At 44.1% G+C, this 17,649-nt stretch overlaps 1 protein-coding gene across 6 annotated transcripts in view; it reads left to right on the top strand.

Moving 5' to 3' along the window:
• Nucleotides 1–17,649, top strand: part of TNFRSF11A (TNF receptor superfamily member 11a) — a 163,989-nt gene that overhangs the window by 62,984 nt on the left and 83,356 nt on the right. For 4 of the 6 annotated variants that reach the window (XR_013831217.1, XR_013831218.1, XR_013831219.1 and 1 more), the window contains one exon: nucleotides 16,777–16,851. The exons of the other annotated variants lie outside the window; for them this stretch is intronic. The gene's annotated coding sequence lies outside the window, so the exon portion shown is untranslated. The remainder of the gene's footprint in view (nucleotides 1–16,776; nucleotides 16,852–17,649) is intronic. 6 annotated transcript variants of the gene reach the window in all.

Below are 17,649 nucleotides of genomic sequence, written 5' to 3'. Positions count from 1 at the left end.
CTCCCTGCCTCCTGGGCCCTCAGAGCCTCCCCTACCCAGATTCCTCATGTCCTGTGTCCAATCCCTGCTCTGGTCCCCTCTGCCAGGTCCTCCATTTCCCTCCTCGACCCCGGGACTTCGGGCTGCAGAGGGTGCTGTGCTGAGGTCTTCTTGCTGAAGCTAAACCTTCTACCCATCACTCTCTAAGAATGTGACTTTTTCTTGGAAATTACCCGTTTATTCCTCTTGCACCAGTGAGCGTATTGCTTTCATGTCAAGCCAAAGTCCAGATCCCACCTTCCTTAGGAAAGGACCCCTCAGTCACAGAGGTGGGGTTTGGACTCGAATCTCGCCATTTCAACCTCTGGCTGCGTGTATGGATCCATAGCGTTGTGTTTTATTTATTTTTTTAAATTAATTAATTAGTTTATTTTTGGCTGTTTTGGGTCTTCGTTGCTGCGTGCGGGCTTTCTCTAGTTGGGGCGCGCAGGGGCTACTCTTCGTTGCGGTGCACGGGCTTCTCATTGCAGTGGCTTCTCTTGTTGCGGAGCATGGGCTCTAGGCGCACAGGCTTCAGTAGTTGTGGCACACGGGCTCTAGAGCGCAGGCTCGGTAGTTGTGGCGCATGGGTTTAGTTGCTGCGCGGCATGTGGGATCTTCCCGGGCCAGGGCTCGAACCCGTGTACCCTGCATTGGCAGGCGGATTCTTAACAGCTGCGCAACCAGGGAAGCCCAGCATTGTGTTTTAAATGGTTGTTTAAACCCTTAAAGTCTGCTCGGTGGTAGTGGAAACCAACAACTATTTCTGACTGCCTCAAAGTCAAGCTTGCACAAAGGAACCCACTGTGGTGAAATCAGGTCAATTCAGGGAGGAATTTCAAAGACGAACCTTAGATGTTGGAAGGGCAGGAAGGAGGCAGCTCCAGAGATAGCCCCTCTGTTCTTGCCCCCTCACGTTCCCCCTCAGACTCAGTTTCTCTCTGTCTCCCTTGTAGCTTTGCTATGCGTGGTGCAGGTAATAGCTGCTCTCTTCGCAAATCTTCAGTGCCCAAATCCTTTCATTTCCAGTGTCCACTATCCACTGGCCAGATGTAGTTGTGTGTATGTGTATATGAGTATAGATAAACCTTATAGATATAAACTATACCCAGTTTATACATAAGACAGTTCCAAATTCCATGAGATAACACTCTAGGTATCTCAACACAACTTTCCAACCAGAATACCATTCATAGGTCACATGGATCAGTCCAATCAGTGGCCAAGGAGGGCCACTAACATAAAACAAGGCACTCGTTTTACGGGACAGTCAGGCGTGTGGGCAGAAGTGTGTCCAGAGGAAGATGGAGGATGCTGGACCCCTGAGCCATGTGTATCCCTGACTGCTGAGGTCTGATAACATGAGCAAACACAGTGAGGACAAGATCATTATAGGACTTTCAGTCTCTTCCAATTTCTGTTCTATCAATAATGACTCAAGAAAAGATACATCTTTCTAGTTGGAAGACACAATTTAAGGTTCTGCTCTGAAGACGTTGGTGGGAAAGTGGGACTATTTAGAAAAGAGTTCTTCGAGTGCCTTCCTTTTTAAAATAAGCATTTTTATTAAGCCAGAGCTGGCTATGCTTCTGAAGGTAAGGTAGGGATAGAGCAGTAATTCCTGACAATGTATTACTCAGCCATAAAAGAAGAAGGAAATTCTGCCATTTGCAACAACATGGATGGACCTCGAGGGCAGTATGCTAAGTGAAATAAGTCAGACAGAGAAAGACAAATCCTGTGTGATGTCACTTGCATGTGGAATCTAAAAAAGCCAAACTCACAGATACGGAGACGAGAAGTAGCTGCCAGGGGGCTGGAGGTGGGGAAATGGGGGGATGCTGGTCAAAGTTACAAAATCCCAGTTATAAGAGGAGTAACTTCTGGAGATCTAATGTGCAGCATGCTGACTCTAGTTAGCAATACTCTATTAAATACTTGAAAGTTGCTGGGAGAGTAGATCTTAAATGTTCTCATCACAGAAAATTATGTGAGGTGATGGAGGTGTTGACTAAGTTTACTGTGGTAATCATCTCACAATATACATGTGTATCAAATCATGACGTTGTATATGTTAAACTTAACGCAATGTTATATGTCAGTCAATAAATCTGGGGAAAAAATAATTCCCAGTGATAAAAGAAACAAACCTTAGGCGCCGCGAGAGTTCACATGTCAGGACTGAGGTGCAGTGTGACAGCAGAGCCAGGGGCCCTAAGCTCTGACCAGAATCCTTGCCCAATGCTGAGCTGTTATTTGTCACTAAGCCCCGGCCTCTCACACTGACAGCGGACTCTGCTCTTGAGAGTCAATTCCTGCTGTAAATAAATCCACTTGTGGCGGCCACCAGGGGAGGGGCAACAGCAGTGATCACTGACAGTCCTCTTACCGGAAGACAAGAATGTGGGTTTGACCCACAGTAAAGAGAGAGCCTCACCTCACGTGGGTTATAGGTAACATCTGGGCAAATAACTACCATTTGTTGAAGCCACCTGCGAAGTTATATACATACATATATACATATATATATATATATATATATAAAATCCCATTTAATCATCACAGCAAATCCAAAGTGACTATTGTTATCTTTACAGTAGAGAGAATAGGGTCAGTGAAATTAATGAACTTCCGCAAGCTCAAAAAACTAGTGTGTGGGTTTTACACCCAAGCCCCAAGGTTTGCGTTCCTGCCCACTATTACAATGACTTTGTGGATTGTGGTCATATTTATATCCACTCTGCTTTGCTTCCTCTAAAGTGTTCTGTTTTGGGCTATAGCAAAGTTATGTACACTAGAGTAGAACTGATGCGGGTGGAATAAATCAATGATGCGAATATTTTTTTAAAACCCCAAACCCTCTTATTATAATCAGACTTAGTTTCCCAAATTCATTAGTGAGCCCTAAAACTTTGCATTAGACACTTTATATTCTAAGCATACAGTCTGTTGGCCCTATGTCCCCAAAGGGATTCCTTTCTGTGAATAAGATGATGTTGGTTTTCCTTTTTTCGCACCTAGAGCGAGTGTAGACGCGCAACGTCAGAAGGATGAGCAGCCCCACTGACGGCAGCTCATGGGCACTTGTCTGTGATTGTATTCACTGGGTGAATGCTGCAGGGCCCTATACCTCTGTGTCAGTGACTGTATATTCATTACAGCATTTATGATAAATAATGAAACAGCCCCCATGGCATGGTTGAGAGATCTTTAAAGTCGAGCAAATACAAACTCAGCAGTTATCTGACGCTTCATATCTGCGCATCCGTGGCTGGTGCGGATGGTGAGCAGATGTCCACGGGATAGAGGACATCTTCCAGGAGGGGCAGATGGTGGCCTCTGTTCTCCAAGAGCACTTCAGTCAGTCAGGGCCCTGTCAACCTGTGCATCTGTCTCCTGGTCAGACGGAACAAAGCCGCTATAGCAGAACATCTGGGCTAGTTATTTGAAGAACAGAGGACCTGCCCACCTTCCCCACACTTGTTTGCATCAAGAGTGTTCATGAAAGCTTATTCAGCATCAGCATGATACTTAGGAAGTCACAAAATGACTGGTTTTTAAATCAGTTTTATTGAGTCAGTATCATTTAGGACCTGCAGTAAAATTCACCTTTTCTAGGACTGCGGTTCTGTGAATTCTAACACATGCGTGTCGTCATGTAACCACCACCATAATCAAGACAGCATTTCCATCTTTGCAAAAGTCCCCCCTTGCTCCTTTGTAGAAAACTGCCCACCCCCCACCAGCCCCTGCCACCTGCAGATCCGTCCTGTGTCCCTAGAGCTTTGCCTTTTCCACCGTGGATGGAACCATACAGTGTGCAGCTATTTGAGTCTGAGCTCTTAGCACAGTGTTCGTTTTTGCACGTATCAGTAGTTTGTTCCTTTTTATTGCTGCGTAGTATTCTTTTGCCTGGATATAGTTTGTTTATCCATTCACCAGTTGAGTGACATTTGGGTTATTTTCAGTTTGGGGTAATTGTGAATAAAGCTGCTATGAATCTTCACATCCAGGATTTTGTGTGGATATAGTTTTCATTTCTCTTGAGTAAATAGCTAGGAGTGGGATCGCTGGACTCTCTGGTAAGTGTGTGTTTGCAATATGGCAATGTATGAGAGCCAGTTACCCACCCTCCCTCCTCGCCAGCACTTGGTATTGTCCACAACCTGGCTCTAAACACAGTTTCAAATATTTACTAATGATGAGCGGACTTTGTATTGTTTTGTTTCCTAAAAGCAAGGCTTCTGAGGACTTTAGATCTATCCGCAGAAGTTAATAATGAGTTAAATTATTCTGGGTAATTGCACTCTTAAATTATGGCTTTTTCCCTCTTATTATGTAATTAAAACTTTTGCAACCAACATCCTTGATACCCATGCAGTAAGTAGTCTAGCAATTGCTCCTGTGTTCAAGGGGTATTTTTTTTTTTGCGGTACACGGGCCTCTCACTGTTGTGGCCTCTCCCGTTGCAGAGCACAGGCTCCGGACGCGCAGGCTCAGCGGCCATGGCTCACGGGCCTAGCCGCTCCGTGGCACGTGGGATCTTCCCAGACCGGGGCACAAACCCGTGTCCCCTGCATCGGCAGGCGGACTCTCAACCACTGCGCCACCAGGGAAGCCCCCAAGGGGTATTTTTAAACATTCAAAATGAGGTTATACTTTCATTAAAAGGAAGCTTTCAACTTCCTTAATGCTGTTTTGAAAAGAATGTGAAGATTCCTGTGCTCTGGGGAAAACTGAAACCATAACAAGAACATTGGTAACCTTGGACTGTTCTCATTTCTCTTGTAGGAAATGGCTTTTTTTTTTTTTTAAGCTAGCTGTCTATATGATACATGTGGATTATCTGCTTCCAGAATTCTGCACAACCAATTTGGAATACATACTGAGTTGTCCCCAATTTGCCTCTAATTCCCCTCATTGCCCAACTGATTTTTTCCTAGTCAATCCAGGCATACTACAAACAAATTTTAAATAATCAGCATTAGTGCAAAGGGAACATAATTAGAGAATCAACACTTGGTAATCAAAATAATTATGTAAACCAATATTAAGACAGAGACTCACAGCTTGAAGTAGTCACCATCTTTGGAGCATGGATTGGGCAGTTTTTGGTTACCCAGGAAGATTGAGAGTAATGTGCCGTTGTGTCGGCCACAGGATGACAGGGAAGCACGTGGAGAGCCACCTGGGCGGGACTCTCCCTTCCCCCTTGGCCACAATTCACAAGCCAAGCGAGCATTATTTGTAAAATCAGCACTTTACAAATAAAACATGGAGCCTTCTGTGACGATTTTAACTAATTGTCACTGGTAGAACTGTCGAGTGTTTGAATTTCTAGGTAGGCAAGGGGCTCCTGGTTTAGTCTCGCAAGAACGGCCTCCAGATGGGCCCGTTCTCTTCAGGCCTGAAGGGCTGACCCGCGAATTGTCAGTCAGGTTCTGCCTGTGAACTACTGAAGCCCCACAGAAGCTGAAAGGGAGAAGATGGAAGTTTCACAAGTGGCTAGAGTGCTCACCATATCCTTCAGAATTCCAGCAAAATTGTTTCCTCAGTGATTGATCCCAAATAAGAGAGGGAGATGTGAGGAGAGGTTGGCACTAACGTTGATTAAGCAGCTACTATGTGCTAATTTGTGCTAGAGTCTGTTTCATGAATTTTCAAATTTAATTCTATCAACCACTCCCGAGGGAAGTGTTATCTCCCATAACTACATATAGCTGGAGAAATTGAGTCTCAGCGAGGTTAGTTAACTTGCTCATGTTGCTAATTAAGTGACAAAACTCAGTCCCACCAAATCCGACTCTAGAACTTGTTCGTTTCCCACCACCCCACAACTGCCTCCCCGAAGACCTGACAGCATCCCTTCAAAAACCTGCCTTCACTTGGTGTCCCAGGAATATGCAGGATGCCCAGTTAACTTTTCAGATAAACAAATACATTTTCAGTATTTGGATGTCCCAAATATTGCACGAAGCGTGAAGATTCTAAAAATTATTCCGTGTTTATCCGAAATGCAAATGTAACTAGGCATCCTCCATTTCTGTTTGCTAAATATAGCAACCCTGGCTCTCAATGATGCTTTCAGGCCATAATGGAGATGCCAGCAGTCTGCAGGTCACTCTTCACTGTAAAAACATTTTTTCCCGTTGTGTATTTTGGGTGGTGGAGTGAGAAGGATGGGCTGTAAGGGAGAGCTCCATCACATGTGTGAAAATAATAAACGTTTCCCTCTTTAAGGATCACAGAACTATGATTGGGCTGGAAGACGCCGGGTTGGATTTCCATGATCCCCACGTGCCTAGTTTAGAGCTTTGCAAAGTTTGTCTTTGTGGAGTCCTAGCCCATGAGCGATTTTGTGGAAAAATAACTTTGGGAAATGCTGCATACGGGACCCCCTGGGAGAGTCCTGGGGCACATTAGATCATTGAAGGTCCTGAGAAATCCTATAGGAAAGACTGCTATTAACTTTCTGAAGCTGAGAGCTTCTCAGTCTCTCCGAAGAGAACAGTTGGAGCCCCTGCCTGTGGGATGACTGGAAACCCAATCCTTCCTCAGGTTCCCCTCTGAGAGTGTTTCTGAGAATCTGCAAGGAATATGTGAACGTATACCTTTTTATTTTGGGGGTCTCAGAATGGAGGTGAGCCACTAGTACTCTGTTGCTAACACCGAGCTTACACAGTCTATAAATCCTTAGAGGTGTCAGCTCTCTGGGCTGGGCTGTCTCCACCTACACGTCACCTCTTCCCACCTTGTCACCTGCTTGCTCAGGCAGCTGGGCTCTGCCATATTGATTTGTCCTGTGTGTAGACACTAGCCTGCTCCTTTATTCCCCTTTTCCAGCACAGAAAAGACAGGCAGCCTTGGAAACCAAACAACTCCCAGAGCCAGTAGTTCGGTCGCCTCACAGTGTTCCCCATCAGTGGAGTGCTGGTAGATAGTTAACAACTGGATGGAGGGGGCTGATTTCTCATCTTTGCACTTCCCATGGTGTACATCCCACCATGGCCAATTTCAAGCTGTCAACTGTGATGTCATTGAATGGAAGTTGGGAAGAGATGTATGGTAGCACACCCTATATAACCTGATACATTATTTCCACCAACTGACACATTAGACTTCAAGAATACAGATAATAGAAAAAGTAGTAAAATAATTATGAAGTGATGAGCTCGAGTATTTATTAACTTTGTTTCTAATATAATTTATTTAGTTACACATTTACATAATTTAATTTTTAATGAAGGTCATGTTTATCAATCAGCTTACAAAATTCCTGAGAAGCTTACAATCATCTACTGCAAGTCCACACAGCCGGCTCCGGCACACACACTACTGCCTCTTCAAGGTGACGTCCTCCTTAGCCTTCAGCCTGGCTCCATTTTGCATGGCCTGTAATTCCCACCACCCACCCCTTCCACTTCTCCCACCTCCACCCCAAGCAAAGGAATGCTCTTGAAACCATCTTTGCCCTACCCAGAACCCAGGCTCAACTGCTGCCCCCAGAAACAATCTGCAGAGTAGTGGTGACAGATTTTTATATTACCTAGAGGTCCTTTTATCTTGAGCTACTATTTCAGAACAGGATATTTGCTCTACTTTCCACAAACAATCAGTGTATTTTTCCCGAAGCAAAAGAATCATCTGCCTCCAAAGATGACTTCTAGCCTCTAGCAGGGAGTCAGCACAATGGAGAACCATTGAAGCTTTGGAATTTGGGGGTCACTTTTCCCCCCAGGATATCAAGGACTTCAGGATCCAGTCTTAGATGGGGCCCCAGGTCTCTCACTCAGGGATCCCTGTCCTCAGAAACTATAGAAAAAGGCTTTTCCCATATAGGAGGCCCATGGGGGTGTTGTAAGTTGAATTGGGTTCCCCCCAAATATGTTGAAGTCCTACCACCTGGCACCTATAAATGTGACCTTATTTGAGGAGTGGGAGGTTCCTGCCTCCTGTCTTTTTTTTTTTTTTTTTTTTTGCGGTACGCGGGCCTCTCACCATTGTGCCCTCTCCCATTGCGGAGCACAGGCTCCGGACGCGCAGGCCCAGCGGCCATGGCTCACGGGCCCAGCCGCTCCGCTGCATGTGGGATCTTCCCAGACCGGGGCACGAACCCGCATCCCCCGCATCGGCAGGCGGACTCCCAACCACTGCGCCACCAGGGAAGCCCCCTGCCTCCTGTCTTACCACTGTGGACTGCATGGCTCCAAAGAATGTAGAAGCCCACCCAGGACTAAACAGATCCCTCTACATAATTAACCCCTGGGTGGTTCTGTCCTGATCTTAACTTATCCTTGATTTGTAACCCATGCAAATGGGAATTCACCTCTACTCCAAATGTTTGTCATTAGCCGTGGACAGCCCTCTTCCTCTCCGCCCCCCCATTGCCTCCCAAATAAATCACTTCCCAGAAGGGGCCTCAGAGTTCTGGAAGTCTCAGGATTTAAAATAGTTGACCTTGGAAAATCTTAATTCAGTTGATTTTTTTTTTCATAGCAGATGTTATATAAATATTTTATTATTAAAGATATTCTCAATTTGCATAAATGTTTATACCATGTTAAAGGAGATGAGAAGAGAAATGATATAATTACTGCAAACTAATTTTACTAATTATTCAAAGTGTGACATAATCAGTGGTTTCAAAAGAGCAGAGAGAGGGAATTTCCTGGCAGTCCAGTGATTAAGACTCCACGCTTCCCTTCAATGCCTGGTGGGGGAACTAAGATCCCACAGCAGTGTGGCCGAAAGCACAAGAAGAGCGGAGAGAGGCCCCAAGTGCCGAGCGCTGAGGATTCGGGGTGCATGGGGGACCGAGCACTGGGTGTGTGAGGTGGACGAACAGCCAGGGTCCTTCACCGGCGAACTCAGGAGCCAGTGGTGTGGCTGAGCCTTTCCTGGTACCAGCTCCCAGGCCTGCAGTGGCCCCCTGCCCCCAGTCTGGGTGGCCAGGCCCAGCACCCCTGGAGTTCTAGGAGGACATGGAACTCCTGAGCCGGCCTACTAAGCTCAGAGGAGGTCGTTGACCAGAAGCCACCAGTTCTTTCCATATATTGCATTTGATTATTATGTCTCAAGTCCTTTTTATTCTATTTATCCTATTATAGACTTTTTTTTAAAATAGTGCCATTGATTTGCTTGGAAATGAGTCGTTTAGCCTGTAGAATGTTGTACATCCTGGGCTTATCTGATTCCTTCCTCGGGCTGTCATTTAACTAGTTCCTCCTACTGTTTCTCCTGTAAAATAATATTTACAACTAGCGTCACGATTAGATTCAGGTTTAATTATTTTAGGCAATGCCTGGGTGGTGGCATGTCCTACTTATTGCATCTTGTCATGAGATATGTTGTGTCTGACAGTCACGTTCTTCTGATGCCTGTGTTCTAGATGGAGCAGTAGATTCAGCTGGTCTGATGATCGCTCCATTAGAAAGACTCTTATTTTTTTTTAATGGGAATGTTTTATTGTCTTTTCATTCTAGTCAGCACAAATATTCTAAAGGAGGTAAATACCTCAGAGAAAGAGGAATCTGTATAAGGCAACTCTAAGTAGTCTGTGGTCATTTTTTTCTTTTGTATTTATTATTTTTTTATTGAAGTATAGTTGACGTACAATATCATATAAGTTACAGGTGTACAATATAGTGATTCACAATTCTTAAAGGTTATACTCCATTTATAGTTATTATAAAATATTGGCTATATTCCTCGTGTTGTACAACATATCCTTGTAGCTTATTTTATACCTAATAGTTTGTACCTCTTACTTCCCCACCCATGTATTGCCTCTTCCCCCTTTCCTCTTCCCACTGGTAACCACTAGTTTGTTCTCTATATCTGTGAGTTTGCTTCTTTTTTGTTATATTTGTTGTATCTTTTAGATTCCACATATAAGTGATATCATACAGTATTTGTCTTTCTCTGACTCACTTCACTTAGAATAATGCCCTCCAAGACCATCCATGTTGCTGCAAATGGCAAAATTTCATTCTTTTTTATGGCTGAGTAGTATTCCACTGTATATATATATATATATATATATATATATATATATATATCTCCACATCTTCTTTATCCATACATCTGTTCATGGACACTTAAGTTGCTTCCATATCTTGGCAATTGTAAATAATGCTGCTATGAACATTGAGGTGCATGTATCTTTTCGAATCAGTGGTTTTGTTTTTTAGAAAGCCTTTATCTTTACGACGTTCTTTCCTAGAAGTGTCATCTCCTGCCCTCAAAGGCTCACCTGCTGGTTGCAGCATCCACCAGTGAGTGCCACTTAGTTCTATTATTTCAAAGTGGCAAAATGGCGATTATTAAATTCTATTATCCCCTCTAAAGTTATCGGCTAGAAGTCTTTTGTTAAAACAAAAAGCCTCTCCTCATCAACTCTTGGACAAGAATCCATTTTAGTGCTATTCTTAAGTGTGTGATATTGCTTGATTAATGTTTACGAAGGTACCTCTAAAGAAAAGCATGATTTAAGCATACACAGCAGCAGAGTTGGGGGAGAGCCTGGCCTCTGTGACTGTGTGCTTGATGCCTTTCTCTTCTTCCTTGGTCTTTCCAAGGTTAAGTCCTTGGTTAGTGCTTTAAATTGCATTTCCTGCTACATCACTTTGGACCTTGCTATAGCAGTCGTACTGTCTGATCTTTGTCTTTAAACTCTATGTCTTGATAGTTTCTCTCCTCTGCCTAAAAATATACTGTCGTTTTCCCTATTCTGGAAAAAAAAATCCTTCTCTTGTGCTCTAGTGCTGAATTCATCAGCCTGGCATGAGGCTTCCTTCTGACCTGAGCCTCCCCGTCTCTCCAGCTTGGCTTCCCTTCGTCTCTTCTTACCCCTCATGTCTTGGCCCAAACGAATTGTATTATCCCCCCAAAATGGCCTGTGCATTCTTTCCATCACTCTTTTATGCATACCTTCTTCTGCCAGTAACATTCTTCCCAATGTTTGTCAACCCTACCTGTGCTCAAAGACTTGGTTCAAATGCCATGTGTTCATGAAACCATTCCTGGTGATGCTGCCAGAAGAAAAGGATCCTGACCCTGATCGCCCCAGGAAGTGTGTACCTCTTCAGGCTATAATCTACTAGACTTTTGAAAAGGATCAACTAAGTGAAAAACGGATTCAAAGAGACAGTAACAGACATACACAAAATGTAATGAGATAGAAAATACAGATTAAGGAATAAAGAGGATGTAAGCACACCAACTATTCTGGTGAACAGAGTTGCTGGGCTGTGGATGCATTTCTCAGCTTCCCAATAGCTTGAGAAAATGAGGGAAATGCTTAAATTCTGTGATTTTCATTACTGAAAGAAATCCCTTCAGTTCTGTGGTGTTCTGGGAAAATTTTCTTGGCCCCAGTTTCTGAAACAGACTTTCCAGTTGGCTTTATATAGGTGGTGTAGTGAAGAACATTTTATAGCAACTGCAGAAGCAAATTTCATATGACCATTTCCTATAGCAACATCAGATAAAAGCTAAGGCAATTAAGGATAATCTTCTGATGGGCTAATCTAATATACTTCAAATATTGAGGCTTCTGGTGTTCTAATCTGATCGAAGGATAAAACTCAGAATACTTAAAGGAATAAATGGAATGTACAAGCTGTATAGACAATCAGCTCTAGCTCTGTTTATCACATTACCAATCCAGTGATATGAGCTGAGTGAATGCTAGTTTAAATTGAACCTATTGGTGAGAATCTAGAGTGCTTGTCTCCTGTATTGCTGCATGAGGGTAGATGCATATAATTTGGAAACCAAGTAGGTAGATGGTAGGGTTGATTACCCTCTAAGGGAGTTGAGAAGTTAATCTCTGTTTTCACTCAGATGGAAGGTCATTCTGCCTGTAATTAGCTATCCAGAAAGCCAGCAGTCCCCTAAAAAGGCAGTTTTTATTGGCTCCTGAAATTGAACACAAGGATTTTAGGGCCTGGAAATTTTTCTGAATTAAAAAAAAAAATTCCTACAATAATATAAGACCTCGGTGGTGTTCTCGTAGAACAACTGGTCCTCTGCAGTTTGGCTTCTGTCTGCCTCAATGGGACTGGCCCCATGCAAGCTTTCTTTAAGGAATTATTACGTACCATCCAATTATTCAACATTGGATTTTGGAGAATATCTGACAAAGATGATGATTTGCTTGCTTTAAATTATAAAAAAAATTTATTCTGAAAGATTTCAAAATACACAAAAGTAGAGATAATGTAACAAACCCCAGCTTCAACAATTATATATATATATATTTTAATTTCCTTGTTTTTAATTATAACAGTACTAAGCACACATAATAAAAAAAATCAAAGAATGCCAAAAGACATTAAATTCAAAGTCCCTTCTACCTTCTACCCCAAAATAACCACTTTTACAGTTTCTTGAGTACCCTTTCAGAAATGCTCTGTGTATATATGTGTGTATACTTGTCCTTTTTTAAAAGTGTGATCATAGTGGGGTTTATTTTAGAGTTTTTATTTTTTCCTCTTTTTTGGCCATGCCCTCGAGGCTTGCGGGATCTTAGTTCCTGACCAAGGATTGAACCCTGGCCCTTGACTGTGAAAGCACAGAGTCCTAATCACTGGACCACCAGGAAATTCCCATGATCATAGTCCCTCATAGTGTTTTTATATGTTTTTTTTTTCTTTTATGCATAAGAAAGGTGTTTTTCACCTTTCTTATGCATAAAAAGGTGTTTTTCACCTTTTTAAACTAATAATACACCTTGGAGAGAAAGCCATATCTTCATGTATAAATGCACTTCATTCTTTTATTAATAACACTCTTATGTACTCCTAACTATGTACCTGCAATTGCTCATCTTTCTTTACATATTCTTTACTGTTAATTCTCACAACAGCTCTACAAGGTAGGAACTATCATCCCATTTTATAGATGGGGAAACTGGGTGGGGAGGTAAAGTAACTCACCTGAAGTTACACAGCTGGTGAGTGTCAGAATCTTGTTCTTAGCCGCCACACTAGCCTGCCTCTGTGTAACACAATGTTGTACATCTGTGTGGTATTCCATTGTGTGGACCTACTCTGCTTTACTCCTGTGGGTGGATGTTTAGGTTGCTTCCAATTGTTCTTGCCATCATAAACAATACTGCTGTGACTTCCATTTAAACACAGATATTTGAACTTGTATTTATTGCCTCTCCCCACTGAAACCCACCAATGTGACAATAAAAGTGTACACACACATACACACACACACGGACAAAGATAACAGGGAAAACAGATGAAAGCGCCAACATTTGGAAGCTGAAAAGCATATGACTGGATGCAGATGGCAGTTGACTGAGAGCAGATCAGAAAAAGTTGAAACCTTCACTGGTAGAGGGTGAAACCAAGAAGCAGGTCTGTTGGTGTTTGAGAATCCCAGAAATGCTCAGGCACCGGGAGCCTCTGAAAGAAAGGGTGCAGGTGGGGCTGGGTTTAAAATGTTTGAGATGATAACACTTTAAAATGTTAATAAAGCAGAATAAACAGCCCTCCAAATCTATGGGTTCTGTATCCACGGAGTCAGTCAACCTCAGATGGAAACTATTCAGGGGAAAATATTCCAGAAAGTTCCCAAAAGCAAAACTTGAATTTGCTGGGAATTCCCTGGCAGTCCAGTGGTTAGGACTCCGTGCTCTCACTGCCGAGGGCCTGGATTTGATCCCTGGGTGGGGAACTAAGATCTCATAAGTTGCTTTGCGTGGCTAAAAAAAAAAAAAAAAGTCACCACAGAATTTGCTATGCACCAGCAACTATTTACATAGCATTTACATTGTATTAGGTATCGTAAGTAATCTAGAGATGATTTAAACTATACAGGAAAATATGTGTTGGTTACATGCAAATACTATGCCATTTTATATGAAGGACTTGAGAATCCAAGGATTTTGGTATCTCTGGGAGTCCTGGAACCAGTCCCCCAGGGATTCTGAGGGATGACTGTATTGTCATGTCTTTAAGGAAGGATTTCTAAAAGAAGACACAAAAGGCACTAATCATTTAAAAAAAAAAAAAGTTTGTAAATTCAACTACACAAAGAATTTCTCTTCATCAAAAGACATAGGGGTTTCCCTGGTGGCACGGTAGTTAAGAATCCGCCTGCCAGTGCAGGAGACACGGGTTTGAGCCCTGGTCCAGGAAGATCCCACATGCCGCAGAGCAACTAGCCCGTGCACCACAACTACTGAGCCTGCACTCTAGAGCCCACGTGCCACAGCTACTGAAGCCCGCGTGCCTAGAGCCCGTGCTCTGCAACAAGAGAAGCCACCGCAATGAGAAGCCTATGCACCGCAACGAAGAGTAGCCCCCATTTGCCCCAACTAGAGAAAGCCCGTGCACAGCAGCAAAGACCTAACGCAGTCAAGAATAAATAAATAATTTTTTTAAAAAATTAAAAAAAAAAAGACATCGTAAAGAACACAAATGAAAACCAGAGTGGGAAAAAATATTTGAAATATGTGTAACTTACAAAGGACTAGTATTCAAAATATGTAAAGGATTCCTGGCAATAAGAAAACAAACATTTAAAAAATAAACGTAAGACTTAGACAGGTATTTCCCAAAAGAGAAAATCCAAATAGTTGATAAACGTGTGAAAAGCTACCCAATGTCATTTTTCATCAAGAAAATGCAGAGTAAAGCTACAATGAGAGATCATTACATACCCAACAGATTGGCAAATTTTGAGCATTTCTAACAATAACAATGGTTGATGAGGAAACAAAGACACAGGCACTTTTTACACTGCTGGTGGGAATGAGAGTCAGGAACCGCCACCAAGGAGAACAGTCTGGTGTTATGACAAAGCTCAAGGTACGCATCCCCCACGACCCAGAATTCACTACCAGCTGTACATCCTAGAGAAACCTTTGCAGACATGCAACGGGACACGCGAACAGAGAGGGTCGGAGCGTCATTCCTCAAAATAGCCCCAAAGTGGAAACAACCCAAATGTCCATTAACAATAGAATAGATAAGTTCTGGCATAGTCCTTCAGTGGGATACTGTGTGACAGTGAGAATGAATATAAAATTCATACAATAATATGGATGTACTATATAAAGAATAGATAATAGGGACCTACTGTGTAGTACAGGGAACTCTACTCAGTATTCTATAATGGGCTATATAGGAAAAGAATCTAAAAAAGAGTTGATATACATATATGTATAACTGATTCACTTTGCTGTACCTCTGAAACTAACACAACATTGTAAATCAACTATTCACCAAAGAAACTTTTTAAAAATAATAATAATATGGGGCTTCCCTGGTGGCGCAGTGGTTGGGAGTCCGCCTGCCGATGCAGGGGACGTGGGTTCATGCCCCGGTCCGAGAGGATCCCGCGTGCTGCGGAGCGGCTGGGCCCGTGGGCCGTGGCCGCTGGGCCTGCGCGTCCGGAGCCTGTGCTCCGCGGCGGGAGAGGCCGCAGCGGTGAGAGACCCACGTACCGCAAAAAAATAAATAAATAAATAAATAATAATAATAATATGGATGAACTGCATTAAAAGATTGAAAAAAAACAAGACACACAAAAATGCAATATGATGCCACTTATAAATCTTTTGAAACATCTGGTAAGAGCTGAAAAATATTCTGATAACTTTATTTTATCTAGTTGAGCAAAACAGAGTCTAGAAGTCCCTCAGGGAAATACGTGGAGCCCAAGCTCCAAGCTGTGTCCCGTGGACATTTCCCAGCATTTCTGTGAATCCCCGATCTCAAGAGGTCTCCTGGCCCTCTGCGTCCAGGCTGGTTCATGCTAATCTGGCCACCTGCCAGAGCTCTTCTCATGTCTCTGCTGCACCACCCTAGGCAAGAGCCCAGCGGGCTTTTATTGCCCAGCCCTCTCCCCAATGGCGCATGTGTGTGTGTGGCGCGCACCGGCACAGCGGACCTGCTGACATGTCGTTGGGTGGGCAGGAGGGTGGACGGGGCCCTGGGCTTAGACTTGGGGTCCTGGCACCATCACCTAAAGGCTTTGTGATCCTGAGAAAGTCACTTAACCCTTTTGCACTTGCACTGTCACCCCCAAAACAAGCATATTAACAGAACCCACTTCATACTGGCTCTCGTGAGAAATAAATGAGGTGAACCACGTAGGGTGCCTGGCACAGCCTGTGTGCCTAATAAATATTCAGTATTATCAGCCCCTGCAGAAGTACAAATAACGTAAAGGAATGTTATCCGGGCCTCCAATGCTGGGGATTTCTCGCGGCACGGACTTCTCTGCAGCCTCTGTTATCTTTCTTGTCGTGTCCGTGGCCACTCCCACTCCCAGCCAAGTCTTTCCCGAGGCTGTGCTTTTCCAGTTCTGGACTTACTTCGCCCCTAGCCTTCCGTCTCAGTTCTGTTATTTCTGAGAGCAGTGCAGTCCCCTCCTCAGCCCCTGGCCTGCCTCGGCACAGCCCAAGGTACCCGTGTGCCCCTCTAAGCGCAAGGCCATCCTCTCCGGGTGACGACCAACAGGTGAGGCTGAGACGCTTCAGTCTCCCTGGCTCTCCGCCTCCCACTGCCCATCCCTCTACGTGGACTGAGCAGGAGGGAATTTATTTTCCCACAGAAATGAACGATGCCACTGCCCTTCTAATGGAGAGTCACCTCAGGTCTTAAATAACAAAATTTCCATTCTCGCTTATAAGTGAGCCGGTCCAGGTCCCTGTTGGATTTGCTTCCGCTGTCCTCTCAGCTAAACAGTTCCCGGCGGGGTGGTGAGACTTTGCTCCTTCTGCTACTGTATTTGCAGCTCTCGTCCCTCCGTCGCTGGGTGGCGGCAGTCTGTGGAGTCCAAGACTGGTCAGGCGTGAACCTGAACCTGAAGGTACACCTCCTCTTTCTCAGGAGGGCAATTAAACTGGGGGAGCGACAGAGGGTTCTTGTTACAGGAGCCTGGGAGCTCTGGTCTGGCCCACTTGGTACTGAGATTAAAGTGGCCAAACCACAAAGCATGTCTCTGCGTGTTGCTTTTTGGATTTTTTCCCCTGTAAGCTAGAAAAGGACCTCAAGCCTTGGAGATAAGAAAATTCATTTTGTAAAATGCAGGCCTCTGGGAGCAGGTAATCATAACGTAGGAAGGCTGACCCGTCAGGGCGTTTGCTTTAGAAGCAACCATGCCCCGTCTCCAAGCAGGTGTGAATTGGTTCCACATTCAGGAGCAAAACATGTCCTATTACTACATTTTTTTCTAAATCAAATTAAACGTGACCCTGAGCCTCCACTTGACAAGGGTAGTGAGAAATTCACTACCAGCCAGGTTATGGGCTGCCTCTCTGCCTACCTGGGGGACTGTGAGTCTGTCCAGAAAATGTGGGGAGAGGCCTTTGGTTTCTCGTCCATCCTTGACGGTGCTCTGGGTCCTCACAGGCTTACTGTCCCAGCTCCTGTGGCCCTCAAACGTGGGCTGCCGTGTTCTTACTGAGCGGAGCTTGCACACAGATGTCTTTAGTCTCGTGGTTTAGGGACTGGCCTTCTGGTTATCCCACTGGAATATCCCACTGGGTGCTGTCTAGGAAGGGGGTGGGGGGAGAAGTGCACCCTACTTGGGCTTGGAAAATCTAACCCCTCTCTCGGGGGTCACGCTGGTGGTTCCTCACTTCCTCAGCCCCCTCAACCCCTTGGT

Source organism: Stenella coeruleoalba, assembly GCF_951394435.1.
Source record: "Stenella coeruleoalba genome assembly, chromosome: 14".
In the NCBI taxonomy this organism is placed as follows: Eukaryota; Metazoa; Chordata; class Mammalia; order Artiodactyla; family Delphinidae; genus Stenella; species Stenella coeruleoalba.
This window is presented reverse-complemented; position numbering and strand designations above follow the sequence as displayed.